A 9,534-nucleotide genomic window follows, 5' to 3' on the forward strand; every position below is an offset into this window, starting at 1 on the left:
ACGACCAGACATTGTACTTTTTCAACTGCTGATAAACCTGAGTGAATCTGAGCTGTACATTATCCCTGTCCCAAATATCTGGGGGTGGTGGTGCAGAGTTAACAAGCAAACTGGTGGCAGCACCAGGTTACTGTTCAGAAAGATTTGGACTTCTTATTTTGAGCTCCCCCAACAGATCACATGCTTCTCTCTATGAGAGAAAAAGCAGTCTCCAACATAATTTTTTAAATATTGCTATAACACATGAGCCTCTTAGGTTTTAAAAGCCACCTGCTTTAGCAGGTACACCTATCAGTTCAGTCCCACATGGGAAGAGGTTACTCCCTGCCTTCTTTGTCAGAGGGTGCAGTGAAGAGACCGTCCAAGCTGAAGATGGGATTTTATATTCTTTAGACACATTGATACAATCCAGGTGGCCTCAGCGCCTGCACAGTGGGGACTCAGGTCACCAGAAATAGCACAATTTCCTTTTCTAGTTTAACCTCTGTTACTTAAATACCAACCCAGGCGAACAAAGTGCTTAGCCACACGCATGCATGCAACAAAGCGCAAGAGTAATCCCTATTGACTTAAATGACTCTGCTGACCTGCTTGATGGTGACGTGCTTAAATACTTTGCTGGAGAAAAACCTACCAGATGCGATTCAGCAAGACAAAGTACCTCCTGGCTTCATTTACAGGAGCAGGGAACACTCACCATGCTGCAAGCCCAGCCCTACAGCCGCTCCTCGCTGATCACACATATACCAAATAGGTGTGATCCCATTATTTCTCCCTGCAGGGGGAAAAGCTTGATGTCAAATCACCAGCCGCTGGTACACCCTCGCCCCGCAGCTCTTCTGCACATCACGAGTACTAAAAATGGAAGTCCGCTGGAGGATGTAAAGTCATGGCAGGGCTCTTGCCCTGGGTGGTGTCCTCAGTTTGAGTCCCCCGTGGGGTTGATCTGTAGGGGTTTAATGCAGGCAGTGAATTAGAAAGGCCAGGAACCCCACTTTTATCAGCTCCCCTGCAGAGGGCGGTCCGTCCTCACCTAAGACAGCTTACAGCTCCAAGAGCTGCACAACTCTGAAGTCAAACAGACTTTTAATCAGGAAACATAATTCTTCCCACCTGCCCAGTGGCTGGGAAAGAGCTGCCCTCCAGAGCGACAGCCCTGGCTTGGGGACATCCTCCTGAACGAGATCTTTGTCTGGCTGCAGTTCTGCACCCCAGACACCCCAGTGCAAAGAGGCCTCCAGGACCTGGTGGGAGTCCCTGAATCCACCACTCAGCTCCACTTCTTCCATCTGCCTGCTCAGCTCCCTACACCCTCGGCTTTCTTGCTCCCAGGTTTCTCCCTTCACCCCTTCTTTTCTCTGTTCATCTCCTCAATGAGCTTTTTTTATGGCTGCTGCTGAGCAAAGAGCTCTGGAGGTCCAGCAGGAACCCTAGCCATAAACCAAGTCACAGGAGCTGGGCCATGTGGGCTCGGTGTCTGCCCTTCCCTGGATGAGCTAGTGCAGGAAGTGGGTTCCCTGCAGGCTGCCACTCAGCCCGGTCATGATAACTTCACTGCCCTAAGCTAGATGATCTTTAAAGGTCCCTCCCAACCCAAACCGTTCTATGATTCTATAAAAGCTTAACGATTGGAGAAGAAAACCAGAGGAGATCTCACTCTTTTTGTCAATCGGTCTCAAAGCATTTTTTTGCATCCCCCCATTTTACAGATGATGTTAAGAACACACACACAGAGCTGGGGTGATTTTACCCCTGGGCACTCAGCAGATCAGGGAGGAGCAGGCTGCAGAGCGAGTCCCAGAGCAGCGCTCTGCCTTGCTCCTAACCACCGAGTCAGGAAATAAGGGCTGGCTAATGGAAATCGAGTATATGCGCAGTGACGCTCATCTGAAGATGCAGCAGCACAGAAAGACCACATAGCTCCTGGGGGAACAACTCAAAGTGGCAGGCGAGGGGATGGAAGACCTTAGCATTTACTGGCAGCTACTGTGTTTGTGGGTTTGAGGAACATCATTTAGAGCAACAAAGTACCTGCTGCGGGAACGGACCCTCACCCAGTGGAGAGATGACGACCAGGTCTTGCCCATGTCTGGTTTTTAATGAGCCAGGTCAGTTGGTGCGAAATGTCAGTCGGTGTCTCTGGAGACAGAGAAGTCACAGCCAAAAGAAGAAACTAAGGCTCCTGCTGTTCAGCCCCTCTGTAAATAGCTCTGTGATTAAATATTTCAGTTTGTTGCTCAGCAGTTCATGGGCTGACATTTTTGCCACCCTTTGGTTTCCCATTTGTTTTTTCATCGGAGACTGAGTGAAGGCACAGCCTAGCTGAGGATTAAGGGATGACACACAAATAAACTGCCACTGCCAGCTCTCTGCAGACACACAACTTCACGTGCCAGCACCGCCTCTGTTCCCAGCCAAGCCTGTCCCTCTGCCATGGGAGGATGAAGAAGCTCACCCAGACCAGGCAAAGCCCATCCGGCTCCAGCAGCACTCAGGAAGGCGGTGGGGTGCAGCTCCAGAAGCAGACAGCAGGATGAGATACGCAGCAGCCATGTCCGAGAGATGGCTTGGATCATACATGGGCAGCATGAGCCCCTAATTTGCTGCTAATTTTGGCCAGAAAAGCTAATTTATCTGCATTCTTTTGCAGGAAGAGAATAACGTGCTATCTTGGTTGGTTGGTGAGACCACAGAGGGCTCCAGCTGCTCAGCATGCTGAATTAGTGGCAGAAGCACTCAAATGTAAGGCCTTGTTTTCCTGCAGCGACAGCCTTTTCAGCCTGCGATGAATAACCATCACATACCATCTTCTCTGGAGAGAAAGACTTTTCTTCTTCCTTTCACAGCTGACAGTTGCATGGGATTACACAAGGAAAATCTGGAGGCCTCTTCAAATAGTTTTTAAATGTTTCCAGGAGGGTTGTCTCTTGTTTCTAGACCTCCCTGGAGACTGTTTATCTACACTGGACAGATGGCAGGAGTCCGCATGTCCCTCTTGCCTTGCCTAGCCTTCCTCACGCCCGGCTGTGCCAAACGATTGGCTCTTGAGCCTGAGGAAACCTCCTCAGTTGAAGGTCTCCTCCTCCCCAGCAGTGACTGCTTTGGGGACTGATGAGTCTTCCTTGGTAGGATGCGAATGCTGCCCATCCACAAACACGGTTAGGCTCATCAAACTCCTAAAATTATGGGCTGCTCACTCGGGGATGGAATAACTCAAGTATCAACCACCTCCAGCAAGCTGAAAAAGCAGATGATTTGTATGTGGACAGCTCAGCTCCTCTGTGCATTTGCTTTGTCGTATCCTGGGCTCCTGGTGGTTTTATTCCTACAACAGTGCCAAGAAGCTCTCATCATGGAGAAGGAATTCACATCTCCAGAGGCAAAGGAGGCTGAAGAGATGTGGCTGAGCTTTGTGATGAGAGGGAAAGATGGAACTATAAGGATGGAAACAAACCTTTCCAATCCAAAGGCCTGATGAGAGGCTCCCCCAGGCATTCGGTACAGGAAATGCATGCATTTCTATATGTGCACGCATGCACAGAAGATCTGCTGTGCCTGGCTGAGCCCAGTTCATGCACATGGCATGTTTCCTTTCACCTTCCACCTCCTGCAATGCTGTTGAGTGTTTTAGGGAAGGACTTACCTGGATGACTGGCAGCTTCCCGACACCCAGCCGCTCATGAGCACAGGTCCCTTGCAGAACAGAGCAAAAACATTTTGGGCTGAAACCATTTTCTTCCCTTACTGCGCGTTATTGCTTGGCAGGGGAATTTTGTCACCTCTGTGTGCTCAGGTGCTCTCTTCCCCATCCCATCTCCCATCAGCAGTGTGTTTTCACCATCCTTCTTCTCACATGGGGAGATGCAGCACTGAACTTGTGTAGGGCAAGAGGCTTTTTACTGTGGCTCTGATCTGGGCACTCCTGCTGGCACTGAAGCAGTTAACAGTGGTCAGCAGGATTTGGGGCAGACAGCACGTATTTTTAAAGGGAATTTGTCTTTATTAAATTGTCATTCCAAAACCGATTTCACCCCATCCATCTGACATCGACCCACCCTGTTCTTGCTCCAAGAGCAGCAGGGTGACTGCGCGGAAACACGACGGTGCTGCCTGTCCCATCACCCAGCCCCATTCGCAGCCAGATGGTTACTCATCCTGGAGCTCAACCTCCCTTTATAATTGGACCTGGCTGAGTTCAAGCTGTTCCATTGATCTCCACTTCCCTCCTGAAGTGCCAGCGGGACTAACAGAAATGGCCCAGGATTTTGAAATAGTTATTGCAATAACCATGGAGAAGCAGCCAGCCGGCACTGCCTGCTCTGTCCCAGAGCCACACAGCTCACCGCCGCTGCCAGAGGCACGGCATTCCCTGGGCATTCGCTAACCCAGCATTGCCCTTCTTGCACTGAAATGTCAACCTGCAGCAGAGGAGAAATAGCAGGGGAAAAAAAAATGTGAACACGGTCGGCATTGCACCCACATTTGTTGAGTCAAAAACCAAACTGGTTTGCATACAGTTAGAAATGTAGACCAGCTCCTTCTAAATAGCTGTAAGAATTGCCCAGTGGTGCCTTGCTGGTTTTTGGTGGCAGTTATGGAAGGAACTGCCATAACAGGCAGCGAGGGATGGAAAAGCATGGGCCATGGCAGTGAGACAGGGCATCACCACCAGCTCATTCCTTCCTGCTCCCTCTGCACCCCTGGGCAGAGCTGGCAGGCGCTAATGGGTATCTACAGCACCCCGGACGAAGTGGTGGCAGGCCCAGGTGCCCAAGCAGCCCGTCCCAACGGGGGATGCGAGACAGGAGCAAAGGCTCTGCAGAGCTTGAAGATTTTGCATTTTTAGTAGCTGGTTCGTGACGGTGGCTTTAGCCCAGGCTGCTCCGCTGTGGACTGTTTTCATTACACTTGAAACTAGACTTGGGCTGTTCAAATCAGTTTTATGAAGTGTCCTTCTAGTGCAGAGCTATATAAAAATAGGATATAATGAGAAACTCCTTATTCTTAAAAAAAACAAAACCAAATAAATCACAGTTCTTCCCTCTGCTCTCCCTGATCACAGAGCCAATCCCACACACCAGTTATTCTTCCCTGCTCCATTTTGCAGACTAGACTATCAAAGTTTGGTTTAATTACCCCAGATTTATGCCCCAGATATTTATACCACCACCAGTATGACCTAGGCAGGAATTCCCCTGAACACGAGGATAGAGCTGGCACCCAAGCACTAACTGGTCATCAGACGTGCCCTGAGGGGTTCTCACCTGCGGATACCGAAGCACGGAGAGTAAGCAGAGAGTTCAAATCACACCTTGAAGCACCTTTACCTACATCTATTGCCATTTTCTGGGAGGAATATTATCAATTGCTTAAACTTAAAACAATATACCATCTGTGTGTACAAACACTTCATGCAACAGTGATATATCACAGGAATTAATTATATTAATTAAGTATAGTCTGTCCTGTCAAAGATGTACTTGGGTATATTGTCTCCAAAGCTTAATAAAAATTTAGACAGACTTCCTAAAACATCTTATTTTCACTGCAAGATTAATCAACGCAACCCTTTCAAGATCCTTTTGTTGCAATCTATTCTGCTGCAACCCAAGAGCCGATGGAATAAGCCCCCATGAGAAAAGGTCGTCTTTTTAAGACAGATTCTCCTTTTTTTGATAAATAAAATCCTACTCTTTGAATTTAGCAACATGATTGTTATAAACCAGCTCCGACAGTGGGCAGATGGCAGTTCAAAATACCGTGGCGAGCATGGTCTCGGAAAGTGAAGATGCACTTTGAGAGGACTACATTCACCCAAGTATTGTACTACTTCAAAATCAAACTCAGCCTTTGAAAATGTCAAAGGCAACTATTCACGAGCAAACACCATATGGTATATTTGTCCTCTTCAATTCCTCTTACAATCAATGGGAAAAAAAAGAACATTTCAGACCTGAAATGACTGCATGCCACATTATATAGTGTTCTCACCACAAGCTCTCCAAAATGTTAGATGGTGGCACGAAATTACTCAAATACGTGTTTGTTGGATTAAAAGGGACAGAAATGATCATTAGCAGTCCAGTCTCCAATAGCTCTGCTTGTAATACTGTGTTGTGGCTTAACTTTGGGGTCTGGCTGTGGCTTGCATAGGAAACACTTCCTAGGGTGTCCCTAAAACCTTATTTAAAAGTAAGCTGAAGTTGATTTTTTCATTATTCTAATGGTAAAGCTCTGAAGATCTGGTTAATGCAGCTCTGTGATGGTGTAACAGCTGCTGAATCCCAACACGATTAAAAATAAACTACAGTAAAAAATAGGCACGTATTTGTGACTGGGGAAGAACAATCACCAGGCCAACAACTGAACCGTCGGAGGCATAATTTTGACATTTAAAGGTGTTTTTAAGAGCAGCTGAGCAGGCACCTGCACCCTCGTCTCCCTGACAGATTCCCAGTCCCTAACTTGTGGCCACTGGGTGGCTGTAGTGGAAGGACAGACACTTGCATGGAGGCCACCACGAGCAGCTCCCACAGGTTCAGGGAGGGGGGATGCTGGTCCCTCTGTTCTTCTTCAAATAAAACCACGTAAAAGGCTGGCCACAACAGCTGGGACCCACAAGGGCACTTACATACCTGATCACCGGCTTAAACACCAGCCTCTCAACTTGAGGTCCTCCTCCACTTGGAAACATCTGCAGTCCCTCTGCTTCTGTTAGTGAAGTCCCCTGCGTTGTCATTGTGGTGCCTCTCCATGTCACCAAACACGACCTTATCGCTCACTCCTGAGCCCTAGAGATCACAGACGAGCAGCCGCCGTCGCTCCTGCCTCTGCTCAGCACACCCACACCAGCACATCTCTAAATCCAGGGCATCCACCCATCCCAGTGCCATGTGGCCTCAGTGGCCCAACACACCATCTATATTATTAATGATAGCAATGCTCTCTTTTTTTTCTCTTTTGCAAATAAGTAACATCTGCAAATTTATTGAAATACCTGCTGGTTAACCTTGCACTGAAATGATTCTTCAAAAAACTGCAAGAAGCAGCAGTTTGCAGAAGTCATCGTGTTGGTGATGAGGTCTAAATTCCCTCCCCATGACCCCGAGCACTCAGACGGACTGCACCAGGCAAAGCGAAGCTCAGTGAAAAGCCACCCAACACCAGATAACCCCAGACTGCAAATATTCATGCAATGTGTGTGCTAATTCAGGTGTTTGTGATCATTTGCAGAAGAAACCTAGATGTGAGCACTGGAATAAACATTTCAAGTCTTATAATAAGCAAAATAATTACACGCTACCAAGCAAGGAAGGCTCAGGCCTTAAATTTTATTGTTGTAGATGAGAAATAAATCTGGCTTGTGATCGGCTGAGCACACTCAGGTAACAAATTAAAGCCACCCCTCTCGTTTCTCCCTTTCCCAGCATGTGATGCTGAGGTTTTGGAACAACGTTAAATAACAGCTCATGAACAGAGATGGAAAATCCGGAGCAGCGGCAATAAGCTCCATTTGCTTCTTGTGAAGTTAATATTAGACTTACACTATTAACTGTGGGCCCCCAAGCTCCCACTCCTCCTTAGAAGATAATATTCAAAAGCAAAACTGTGGCCATAATAAATAGTCCCGTACGCCTCTGGTGAAGACGTTCAGGCCGAACGTAACAACCCACAGAAAATGGCTTCTGGTTTCAGAGGACGTGGCGACTGATGTCCGCCGAGGAAAAAGCTGGCGTGGTTTGATCGCTGCTGATTTCACATGTCAGCACCTCTCTGTGTTTAACCCAACAGTAGCAAATAGTTGCTGAATCTGTCAGAAGAGAGTTTTAAAAGTCAGCTCTCGCACTGCTGATCTTATCCTTCAGATTTAAACTCCATCGGCTCCCAAACATCTAATTTTCAGTTGATGCCTCCGGCTGCAGCGTTTGTGCATCTCCCATCAGAGGATGTGCGTTATCTGCTCCTCCCAGGGTGGCACCAGGGAGCGACGGGGCACTGCTGTGGCTGCTGCTGCCTCCTCCTCTCTCGGCACACACTCACTCGAGCGCTGGCAATGCCATTCCCAGCCTTTGTTGGCCGCTGCCGAGTGCACGGCGAAGCTGAGCAGGACCACGGGCGGTGAGTCGTGGGTTGCCGGGGCCGGATTTGGATCCGCCCCACTGTGGGGGCGGCCACTCCTTCGGCATCTGAATTTCTCCCACCACGAGTAAAAGTGCTGAGCTTTAGTTGAGGTATATCAATGATCTGCAACACACTGGAAACCAACCCTCTGTTTCTCCCTTGTTTCCCCTTTCTAAACCACCGTGGGGGATGTCCAAACACTCGAAGCAAAGACCAGAGCCCAATGGCTTTGCCTTCCAGATGCCTTCTCCAATGGCTTTGCCTTCCAGATGCCTTCTCCACCCCTGCCCCAGGACTTCCACCCCATCCCATCCATGCAGCCGGCAGCCTTCACATCTATGCTGCTAATCAGCTGGAGTAACGGCATTTCAATCAGCCTAAGGAGAGATCTTCACAATAAGAACAAGTTTTTGGGCTTGTCAATGCCTTGCACAAGCTCTCCTACAGCTAAACCTGTACCTGATCCCAGCAAGAACAGAAACCAGGGTTAATACAGTAACTGCTGCTGTTAGTTATCATCCGAGTCTCACATGAGTTTTCTTCACATCTCAGGACATTTAGTAGATTGCTTGTTAAAAGGGTAGAAAAAAATTGTATAGGAATAATAGTTAAATATGGCCCTTGGGGTTACTAAGTACAGTAGTTTCTCTTTTACAAATGGAAGTACTGCCGCCGTGCTGGAGAGCACAGTGACATGATGGCAAGGAAAGCAGAGATTGGCTTTTATGACACTATTTACAGGTTTTCCATTTAAAAAACTGCCGAGTTTGATTAAATATAAGTATAGAACATTTCTTCCATATACAAACTCTTGTTAGCTGATTCATTACTAAGGTGCTCAGAAGTGTGGATGAAAACAGAAGTTACAGTAGATCAGTTGTGTTTGTGTCTATTTACAAACTGCACTCGGTTGCCTGCTGACATCAGCATCTTCCAAAGAAGCTGGAAGCAAAGTGGCCAGTTACGAATCTAATGCCACAGGAACTGTTGTTTTCTTCACAACATCTTTGTCAGAAGGTAAAATAGTAGTACTTTCATTCCTTTTTTTATTAGCAAAGGTGGGTGCCCTTGCTGAGTCTGTGTAGCTGGTAGTGCCAGGCAGCATCGCACCATGAGACACCATGTTTCTAGCTCTCAACTCCTGTCCAGCCCTTACCACCAGAATTTGCTGGTCTGCTGGGCAGCTGCCCGAGACAGGACTCGCAGCACCAGGTTATTACACTGAAATGCATCGCATGGGGCTTCCTAAGTACTTGGAGAGCTCAGATTTACCCCGTACAACTGGAGGGGGAATTTATGTGCCAGAAACCAAACAAGGAGAATGCGCTTAGCAAGAATTTTGTTTTCCAATCAGAAAAGATAAAATAAAATCCCAAGTGGCCCATATTTTGTAGGTCAAATTCCTTCCCTGTT

Source organism: Ciconia boyciana, chromosome 4 (assembly GCF_034638445.1).
Source record: "Ciconia boyciana chromosome 4, ASM3463844v1, whole genome shotgun sequence".
Classification (NCBI taxonomy): domain Eukaryota; kingdom Metazoa; phylum Chordata; class Aves; order Ciconiiformes; family Ciconiidae; genus Ciconia; species Ciconia boyciana.